At 55.8% G+C, this 10,930-nt stretch overlaps 1 pseudogene; it reads right to left on the minus strand.

Moving 5' to 3' along the window:
- Positions 1 to 950, minus strand: LOC137145561 (olfactory receptor 11A1-like; annotated as a pseudogene).
- Between the last annotated feature and the right edge of the window lie 9,980 nt (positions 951 to 10,930).

Here is a 10,930-nt window from a genome sequence, read left to right on the forward strand (position 1 = left end):
CTACCATTGTCCTAACATGAATTTCCTGCAAGTTTTCCTCAAGGCTCCCTTGACCTCTTTGTTTCTCAGGGTGTAGATGAGGGGATTGACCAGGGGAGTCAGGACCGTGTAGACAACAGAGAGAACTTTCTTGCAGTCTCTCAGCGTGTGGGCTGTGGGGAACATGTAGACAATTAGCAGAGTTCCATAATAAATGGACACCACGATGAGGTGGGAAGAGCAGGTGAAAAGGCCTTTTGCCTCCCGGTGGTGGAAGGGATTCTCAGGATGGTGGCGATGATGCAGATGTAGGACATCACGGTCAGTAGGAATGGGACTGCTAACAAAAACAAGCTGAATGTGAAAGCCAACATTTCCATCAGTTGAGGATCATTGCAGGAGAGTTTTACAAGGGGGATAAAATCGCAATAGAAATGGTCAATCCTATTAGGGCCACAGAAAGTTAACTGAGATATTGACAATGCTGTTATGACACTAGCTAGGAAACCACCTACCCAAGAGCCACCTGCAAGCTGGAGGCAAGATCTGTCACTCATACGGGCTGCATAGTGAAGTGGTTTGACTATGGCTAAATACCGATCGTAAGACATCACTGATAGGAGAAAGCATTCTGTACCTGCCAGAGAACAAAAAAAATAATATTGTATAAAGCAACCAGTAACAGAAATGGTTCTGTCCCCAGTCAGGAGACTGGCCAGCAGCCTGGGCAGGATGGTGGAGGTGTAGCAGGTCTCCAAGCAGGACAAGTTCCCCAGGAAGAAGTACATGGGGGTGTGAAGATGCTGATTGGTCACAACTAGCACCATGATGAGGATGTTCCCAGCCATGGTTGTGATGTAAATCACTAGAAACAGCAGGAAGAGAAGGATTTGCAGTTCAGGAAGGGTCCCAAATCCCAGGAGGATGAATTCTGTGATGGACGTTTGATTTCCCTGTTCTGGGGCCGCCATGGGGTGTGTCTACGGGAAAGAAATTCACTCTGTGACATAAAACTACATTCACTCTACAATATGTCAGCTTTGTTTTTATTGTCTCTCTCTGCTGACTACCAGAAAAATAGCTGTGTGAATTATGGAGACCAAGGGAGGGGAAACGCCATCTCTTGGTCTCTGGAACAGATTTCCTATCTGGGCAGGCTACAGGTTCCACAAAAGTCGGTTTCTCTTCAAACACAAGTTGTAACTTGACAGTGAGCACCAACGCATTCAAAGCCTACATAATGGAGCTCGGGTACAAGAGTAGAGAAACACAGAGATTGGTTCAAATCGACCTTTCACATCCTGGTGAATTAAAGCAGAACCATGTTCTTTACAGGTTAGAGTTCCTGTGGTGAAATGGGTCAGGATTTTATATTTTACAGCAAGCCTCAATAAAGAAACAAACCAAGCAACTAAAGCTCAGATATGCAATGGTTGGGCAGCCAACTCTAAGTGAACTGCAGTGGACATGCACCACCTAACTCTATTACAGCCATTTGAAAATTTTTATCTCATAAATACCTGTCCTTTCCTAGGACAATATTTCCTTGTCCTGTGTGTGACACTGTACATAGATACTCAGCCTTCACTATAAATGAGCAAAAACTAAAACTCCAGGAAGAAAGCACCCTTTTGGCTAGAAACATATCCTGCTTTGCAAGAAAAAATTCAATTTGAAATGTGAACGAACTGTGCTATTTTCATATAATGAAAGTGGTGTGTAACCGAAATTTCCATTTCATCTGCAATTTCATGATTTCAAATGTTAGTTTTCATGCCCAATTTGACTTTCTAAAAATGTATTTATATATTTTAATTTTATTTCTAGCCTATTTTTTATTTTATATTGAACTGAATTTTATAGTTACATTTCTATTAATTTAGTTTCATAAAACCATATACAATAACTTTTTTCCTAAACAAAATTTTGTAGACATTCTTATGTTCCCATGGAACATTTTCATCTCGATCCACAAAACATTTTTCCCCTTAGAAATGCCTGTCAAATTTTTATCAGCTCTCCACTTTCTTCCTTATTTCGGTTAGAAACATATCAATTCTCTGCTGTGGGTATATTGTCTGCCATTACTAATCCTTATTAACTGCTAAATAAGTAGAGAAGCATAGAAGATGAAGGTAGGAAGGGACATCAGGAGGTCAATTAGTCCAAACCCCTGCTGAGAGCAGGACCAACCCAACTAAACCATCGCAGCCAGGGCTTTGTCAAGGACTTGATCCCATTCAGAGTCATTCGGAGATAATTTTACACTCTGTAAATAACTCTGTGCCATCTGAGCCTTCCCTCTCTGAAGGCTAAGATAAAATTTCCACTGACATCATTCATGGGACCCTCTGTTTTTAATGGCATTTGAACAGCTAACCCCCGGAGCCTTCTTTGAAACTTACAGCTCGGCTCGGCAAGATTCGATTTCAATCAATAGACATCAGTAAATGTCGATATCGGCTGAAACACCAAAACCACCAACAAAAAATATAACAGTGGGCATTAGTGCAGCCTCCCCCCCGTGCCTTGCGCTTGCAGGGATGGTCTCACTGGCCTTGCTGCCATGCAGGGAGTAAAAATTAAATAGTTACTAATTGAACCCCCCCAAAATTAATATTAGTTGTCAAATTGTAGCCCCAATTTGTCAAATCCCACTCATAGCCAATGTCTGCTCCCTTCAGACTCAGCACCGTAGCAAATATCAGCTCTGCTTTACCCACATCATCTCCATGACCCTCTGAAAGCTGCTTATGTGACTTTCAGACCAGATTTTCAAGGGTTGATATGTAATTACAAAGGCGCAAGGATGCCTGAGTAGGGTCAGAGACTAATGCCCATCGATTTCAAATCCCAGCAGGTGTGTCAGTGTTTTTTGGACATGAAATAACTCCATCCATCTGTCCCTCTGTGTGCCAGTCCTCCATTTGTAAAGCCAGGGAGAACAGCACCACACCGGGTGCTGGGATGATAGATCCGTGCAAGACAGAGAGGTGCCCAGATACCATGCTGATGGAGCCAGGTAAGGCGCTAGGATAGCAGTGACCTGGCAGGTGTTGTCTTTTTCAAATTCAGTCATTTTCTTTGGGTTGGGAACTTGAGAGCGATCATTGCCCCATTGCCCTTGGATTGCCACGGGATTAGTTACCTAGCAAACTGACATGCCTTCAAAAACCTGCAGACTCAAGAACCAGGGAGGGAAAGGTAGATTTACCTCTAGGGCGGGTCTGTGAGCAGCTGGAGTCGGATGTCACCTCCCCACTCAGCATTTCAGGGATCAGGGTCTTGGTTATTCAGTCCATCGTCTCTGCCCACTGCAGTCACGTACTTCCCTGGTCCCAGTAAATAGAACGACATAACCCAGATGGGCTCCCCTGGCTCTGTTATGTCTGGTAACGTGACCTGTGCATCATACTCTGCGCCAAACGGGGAACATCTTTTCTGATTCATCATATATCCTTCTGCGGGAAGGGGCTGTCTCCCGAGGCACGTCTGCTAACGGAACGTAACAGGCAAGGGAAAGTTACGGTTTATTTTAAGACAGTGTCAGTACAGTCAAACTTGTAGTCTCAAAGGGAAAGTCATGAAATACTTTTTTCTCTTCATCCTAAAACAAATCTGTTTACTGGGTGAATGTTATTCGGATTATGAAGAAATAATTCACTAGTTCTATGAAGAAAGTTTACAGCTGATATTTCCACAGCAGCCTAAGTGATTTAGACACTGAGTTCCCATTCAATTCCCTGAGGCAGATTTGAAAGTCTCAGCATAGTTAGCAAAAAGAACCTCCTGCTGCTCTGAATACCCAACAACATCAGATAATCAGCTCGGTAACATTTGAAAAGGTGTCAAACTGATTTAGGTGCCTAAGTCCATTTTTCAAAATGGTCTTCAGCTGCTGAGCTTTAGTAACTAAGTCTCACTGAAAGTCACCAGGACTCAGGCACCTAAGTCACTTTGGATATTCACTTACGTGTTTTTGAAAACGTTACCCAATTGTTGCTCAGATAAAAGGCAGGTAGAACAAGGAGTGTAGCCGGGAGGGCTGGTTCCCCTCTGAAAGAGGCCCAGAGGGAGAATCAAACCCACCCTGGCTGCTAGAGCCCAGAACATCACCGGACCGGAAGCAGGGAGGCGGGGCCAGGCCTTCAGACGCCGGACGGGCACCACCTGACCGGAAGCAGGGAGGCGGGGCCAGGCCCTTAAAACCCCGGCCTGCAAACTCAGTCGGAGGGCGACGGCCGAGGGAGAAGGACGCGTCTCCCTGGAGGCTCCACACTTAGACTGGGCCTGAAGCTCAGGCTGAAGGGGAGAGGCCCGTCTCGACCCCAGACTGGGGACTGACAGAGAACCCACCGGAATTCCCCATTACCTGGGAGTCGGACAGGAGCCCCCCTGAGTCACCTGCTGCCCGGGAGTCAGAGGAGGAGCCACCTAGACTACCCGCTGCCAGGGACCCGGAGAACCTACCGGCCCTGCCGGCAGCCTGGGACCCAGAGAACCTACCGGCCCTGCCCAGCCTGGGGGCCGGAGGACTAGCTCCCCTCCAAGGAGGAGCCCATGGAGTTGCCGGAACTGCCCCCTGTGGACGAGGAGGGCCTGGTGGGACTACCACTTGCCGGCGTACCTGGGGGTACGGGGAGGAAGGAGCCCAGGGACAGCCCTAAATGGGGGCTGAGTCAGAGGCAACCCCGGGCGGCGTGTTGCGGCCGGAGCCCCGCCGACCCCGTGGCAAATGCTGTTGCCACTGCCAGGGCCCTGGGCTGGGACGCAGTGGAGAAGGGTGGGCCTGCGTCCCCCTCCCCCTTCCCAAGCCCCGAGAGAACCTTACCCTCCTCACCGTCGCCACTGCTAGACTGATTGTTTGTGGCCTCACCAGCCCTGCTTCTGAGCTGGGCGCTAGACTGATTGTTTGTGGCCTCATCAGCCCTGCCTTCTGGGGCGAGCTGGGCCCTGCCTAGACTGATTGTCGCCCGCCCTGCCTAGGGCCTCATCTCGCCCCCCTGCCTAGGGCCGGGGGTTGGCTTGGGGCCGAAAGACTGTTGGCTCGCCCGCCCTGCCTAGGGCCGGGCCGAAAGACTGTTGGCTCGCCCGCCCTGCCTGGGGCCGGGCCGGCTGTTGGCTCGCCCGCCCTGCCTGGGCCGGGGCCCTCCGCCCCCCACCAGAAAGGGCTCAGAGGGAAAACCCCGATGCGCATTCCCCAATTTGCAGGCCAGGATGGACCTGGACCAACTCTGCCAATGGTGGGCCGAGACGCAGCAGCAGCAGCAAGCAGCCCACCAACAGCAGCAGCAACAGCTGCTCCAGTCCCTAGGGGCCCAGCAGCAGCAGCTTGTTCGTGACCTGGGGTCGCAACACCAGGAGCAACAGCGCCAATGCCTGCAGCAGTTGGCCGCCCTGCTCCCCACTCCGAGCGGCGCAGCAATAGGAGGAATGGCAGGCCCAGGGGTTGCCCCGATGCTGCTCCGCCTAACCAAGCTGGGCGCGGAGGATGACCCGGAGGCCTTCCTTGTCACCTTCGAGCGGGTGGCATCGGCCGCCGGGTGGGCCCCTGCGCAGTGGGTCACCCTGCTGGCCCCCTATCTGACTGGGACCCCCCAAGCCGCGTACCGGGCGCTTTCCGAAGAAGAGGCCCGAGACTATAAGTCAGTGAAGGCAGCGATCTTAGATGCGTTGGATATCAGCCCGGACACTTTCAGGCGACGGTTTAGGGGGAAGACGTACCCCCCAGGGGCGCGGCCCCGAGCCGTGGCCCAGGAGCTGAAGGACGCCTGCACGCGATGGTTGCTGCCTGACCGCCGATCGGCGGCAGAAGTCACCGATATAATAGTGACAGAGCAATTCCTGCAAATCCTACCGCCACGCGGAAGGACTTGGGTGATGCGTCACCGCCCCGCCGCATTAAATGACGCCATCCGCCTCATGGAGGACTTCCTGGCGGCTGAGACCCCTCCGATGCAAGGGCCTCCGACGGTCGCCCGGAATTCTCCGCCACACAAACCCGGGTCGCGGCGCCCAGCACAGCCGGGGCCTGCTGTAAGGGACAGGCAGCATCAGTCGTCGGCCGCCGCCATGAGGGGCAGACCGGCCCAGTCGTCAGCCGCCGCTGTCCCAGTGACTCAGCGGGAGATGCCCCGACAAAGGCCAGAGCGGGACTCGGGGCCCCGGGGCGGGCCCAACCCGGTCCGCGATGGGAGGATCACACCGGGGAGACGAGAGGTCGGCCCCTGTTTTACCTGTGGGCAGGCAGGCCACCTGCAGCGGGATTGTCCTCGGATGGACTGATCTTTTGGCCTTGTCTGCACTGGGGAGGGACGAGTCCGAAGGCAACTGCGGCCTGCCGTAACGATCCCCGTGCAGCTCCCGGACCGGGTTGTGCAGGCCCTGGTCGATTCGGGGTGCGGACAGACATTGGCCCGCCCGGAGCTGGTCCTCCAAAGCCAGAGAACCCCAGGGCGGGTCCACCTGCGGTGCATACATGGGGACCTGAGAGAGTACCCCACCTGTCTGTTGACCCTCACCATAGCCGGCATGACCCAGGTGGTGCAAGTAGGAGTAGCCGCGGGGCTACCCTATCCCGTCATCCTTGGTCGGGACTGGCCCGGATTCACGCAAGTCCTCCAGACCGTTGCTCACCACGACGGTACGGTGCGAGCGGCCCTCGTGGGAGACACCCCACAAAGGGGTCACCCAGAAGCCGAGGACCCAAGGCCCCCAGCGATCCCACGTCCGTCCCGCAGCCCAAGCGGGAAAAGGCAAGAGAACCCGAACCCGCAAGTTGGGGAGGACCCACCTGCGAATTCCCTGGGGGACTTCAGCCAAGACCAATGCAGCGATCCCACGCTGCGCCATGCCTATGATCAACTCACCTTCGTGGATGGTGAGGCGACTAATCCCAACCAAGCTGACCAGTGGCCCCGCTTCGAGCTGCGGGCGAACCGGCTATACCGTGTGGAGAGAGACCCCAGGACCCGGGAGCCCCGAGTGCAACTGGTGATACCCCGACTGCACCGGCGGGCCGTGCTCCGATTGGCCCATGACGTCCCCGTGGCCGGCCACCTGGGGTTAGACAAGACCCTCGCCCGGATTCTGACCCGCTTCTATTGGCCGGGAATCAGGCAGGAGGTAAAAGACTATTGTGCCTCCTGCCCTGAATGCCAACTGGCGGCTCCCCCAGGCATACCTCGAGCCCCCCTCGTACCTCTTTCCGTCGTCGGGACACCCTTTGAGAGGGTTGCGATGGACCTGGTGGGACCCCTCCCCAAGAGTACTGCCGGGTTTCGATACATCTTGGTCGTCATGGACTACGCAACCCGCTTCCCAGAAGCAATCCCCCTTCGAAATGCCACTGCACGGACGGTAGCTGCGGAGCTATTAAAGATCTTCGCACAAGTGGGACTACCTCGTGAGATCTTGTCCGACCAAGGGACCAATTTCACCTCCCGACTGCTCCGGGAGGTGTGTGGCATTTTGGGGATAAAAAAACTACAGACCTCCGTCTACCACTCCCCAGACGGACGGTCTGGTGGAACGATTTAATCGAACGCTGAAGGGAATGCTCCGCAAGTTCTCCCCTGATGAGCTCCGCCGATGGGACCAGTTGCTTCCCCCGCTCCTCCTAGCAATCCGGGAGGTGCCACAAGCCTCAACGAACTTCTCCCCCTTTGAATTGCTTTATGGGCGGCAGCCCCGGGGTCTACTTGACCTCGTGAGAGAGACTTGGGAGCAGACGCCGCCCCAGGATCACGGACTCCTGCAATACGTCCTGACATTACGGGACCGATTAACCCAGGCCGGGGAGTTAGCCCAAGAAAATCTCAGGGATGCCCAGAGGACTCAGGCGCACACCTACAACCGGGGCACCCGCACCAGGACCTTCCAACCCGGGGATCGGGTCCTGGTCCTCCTTCCCACCGAGGAGTCCAAGTTGCTGGTCTGGTGGCAAGGCCCATACGAAGTCACCCGCCAGGTCGGTCCCGTCAACTATGAGATCCATCAGCCCCACTGCCGAAAGCCCCGACAAGTTTACCATGTGAACCTCTTGAAGCCCTGGCGCGAACGAGCGGCCCTTACGGTGGCGCCCTATCCCCCGGAACCGGAGCTGGGGCCACGAACCCCGGACCCCGATGATCAGCAGGAACCTACACTCGGTGAAACTCTCATTGAAGGAAAGCGGAGGCAAGTCCAGCACCTCCTGAGGACCTTTTCCAGAACCTTCACAGCAAGGCCTGGTCAGACCACCCTGGTGTCCCATTGCATACAGACCCATCCGGGAGAGGTGGTCCGGGTCCCCTCCAGACCCCTCCCGCGACACTTACGGAAGGCCATAGACGAAAAGGTAGAGACCATGCTGGAACTTGGGGTGATTGAGCCCTCGGAGAGTGAGTGGCGGAGCCCAGTCGTTCTAGTCCCCAAGCCAGACAGGTCTCGCCGATTCTGTATTGACTTCAGGAGGGTCAACCTAATTGCGAAATTCGACGCCTACCCCATGCCCCGGGTTGACGAGCTCCTCGAGCGGCTTGGGGAGGCCCAATACATCTCGACCCTTGATTTGACGAAGGGCTATTGGCAAATCCCCATGGAGGCGGGATCCAAGGAGAAGACCGCCTTCGCCACGCCCAAGGGGCTCTACCAGTTCACGAGGATGCCCTTCGGGTTACACGGGGCCCCCGCAACCTTTCAGAGGTTAATGGACCGGCTCCTGCAGCCCCACATCGAATATGCGGCTGCCTACCTAGATGACGTGGTAGTGTATAGCTGCCGGTGGGGAGACCACCTCGAGAACATCGTGGCTATTCTTGGAGCCCTACAGCGTGCGGGCCTGACCGCAAACCCGAAAAAGTGTCGCATCGGGTGGCAAGAAGCCACCTACCTCGGATACACCCTGGGGCGAGGAGTGGTCCGACCATTGATTGGGAAAGTCCAGGCGATAAGGGGGCAGCCTGCCCCGACCACCAAGAGACAGGTCCGGCAATTTCTGGGGCTTGTGGGCTACTACCGACGATTTATTCCTGACTTCACCACCAGGGCAGCCCCCCTGACTAATCTCTTGAGAAAGACCGAGCCGGTACGGGTCCGCTGGACCCCAGAATGCGAGGAGGCATTCCAGGCCCTCAAGGGCGCGCTCTGCCGGGAGCCAGTGCTGTATAGCCCGGTTTTCGGAAAAGGCTTTATTGTACAAACGGACGCTTCCACGGAGGGACTGGGTGCTGTCCTGTCCCAGGAGATTGATGGGAAGGAACACCCCGTACTATACTTGAGCTGAAAACTCTTCCCCCAGGAGCAAAGGTATTCGGTGGTGGAAAGGGAGGCCCTGGCCGTAAAGTGGGCCATAGAAGCCCTACGGTACTACCTGCTCGGCAATACCTTTATAGTCGTAACAGACCATGCCGCCCTGAAATGGCTACACCAAATGAGGGAAACCAATGCCCGCCTTATGCGATGGTACCTCGCCCTCCAACCCTTTGCCTTTACAGTGCGGCATCGGGCGGGCCGGCACCATGCGAACGCGGACGCGCTGTCCCGCTTAGGGATGGGCGAGGGGACTAGCCCCGGAGGTCGGGAGATGAACTTGAGGGCGGGGGAGTGTAGCCAGGAGGGCTGGTTCCTCTCTGTAAGAGGCCCAGAGGGGAATCAAACCCACCCTGGCTGCTAGAGCCCAGAAGATCACCGGACCGGAAGCAGGGAGGCGGGGCCAGGCCATCAGACGCCAGACGGGCACCACCTGACTGGAAGCAGGGAGACGGGGCCAGGCCCTTAAAACCCCGGCTGCAAACTCAGTCGGAGATCACGCGTCTCCCTGGAGGCTCCACACTCAGACCGGGCCTGAAGCTCAGGCTGAAGGGGAGAAGCCCGTCTTGACCCCAGACTGGGGACTGACAGAGAACCCACCGGAATTCCCCATTACCTGGGAGTCGGACAGGAGCCCCCCTGAGTCACCTGCTGCCCGGGAGTCAGAGGAGGAGCCACCTAGACTACCCGCTGCCAGGGACCCTGGAGAACCTACTGGCCCTGCCGGCAGCCTGGGACCCAGAGAACTTACCGGCCCTGCCAGCAGCCTGGGGGCCGGAGGACCTAGAGGAGCTCCCCTCCGAGGAGGAGCCCATGGAGTTGCCAGAACTGCCCCCCGTGGACGAGGAGGGCCTGGTGGGACTACCACTTGCCGGCGGCCCGGAGGAAGCAGGTACCTGGGGGTACGGGGAGGAAGGAGCCCAGGGACAGCCCTAAATGGGGGCTGAGTCAGAGGCAACCCCGGGCGGCATGTTGCGGCTGGAGCCCCGCTGACCCCGTGGCAAACGCTGTTGCCACTGCCAGGGCCCTGGGCTGTGACGCAGTGGAGAAGGGTGGGCCTGCGTCCCCCTCCCCCCTTCCCAAGCCCCGAGAGAACCTTACCCTCCTCACCGTCGCCACTGCTAGACTGATTGTTTGTGGCCTCACCAGCCCTGCTTCTGAGCTGGGTGCTAGACTGATTGTTTGTGGCCTCACCAGCCCTGCTTCTGAGCTGGGCGCTAGACTGATTGTTTGTGGCCTCACCAGCCCTGCTTCTGAGCTGGGTTCTAGACTGATTGTTTGTGGCCTCATCAGCCCTGCTTCTGAGCTGGGCGCTAGACTGATTGTTTGTGGCCTCACCAGCCCCTGCCTAGGGCCGGGGCGAAAGACTGTTGGCTCGCCCGCCCTGCCTAGGGCCGGGGCGAAAGACTGTTGGCTCGCCCGCCCTGCCTAGGGCCTGGGCCGGAGGAGTGGTCCGCCCCCCCCCCTCCAGAAAGGGCTCAGAGGGGAAACCCCGACGCTGCCCTAAAAGGACGCGTTTACAAGGAGCTTTACACATTTGGGTTGGACTTTTCAAAAGGGAGATAATGTACACAACACACACTGTCAACTGCCACTGAATTGCTATGAGAGCTTGGCACCTAACTCCCTTATGCTTCTTGGAAAAGCCCAACATTGAAAT

This window comes from Emydura macquarii, unplaced genomic scaffold, assembly GCF_026122565.2.
Source record: "Emydura macquarii macquarii isolate MOO-44397 ecotype Brisbane River unplaced genomic scaffold, CSIRO-AGI_Emac_v2 contig_3571, whole genome shotgun sequence".
Lineage (NCBI taxonomy): Eukaryota > Metazoa > Chordata > Testudines > Chelidae > Emydura > Emydura macquarii.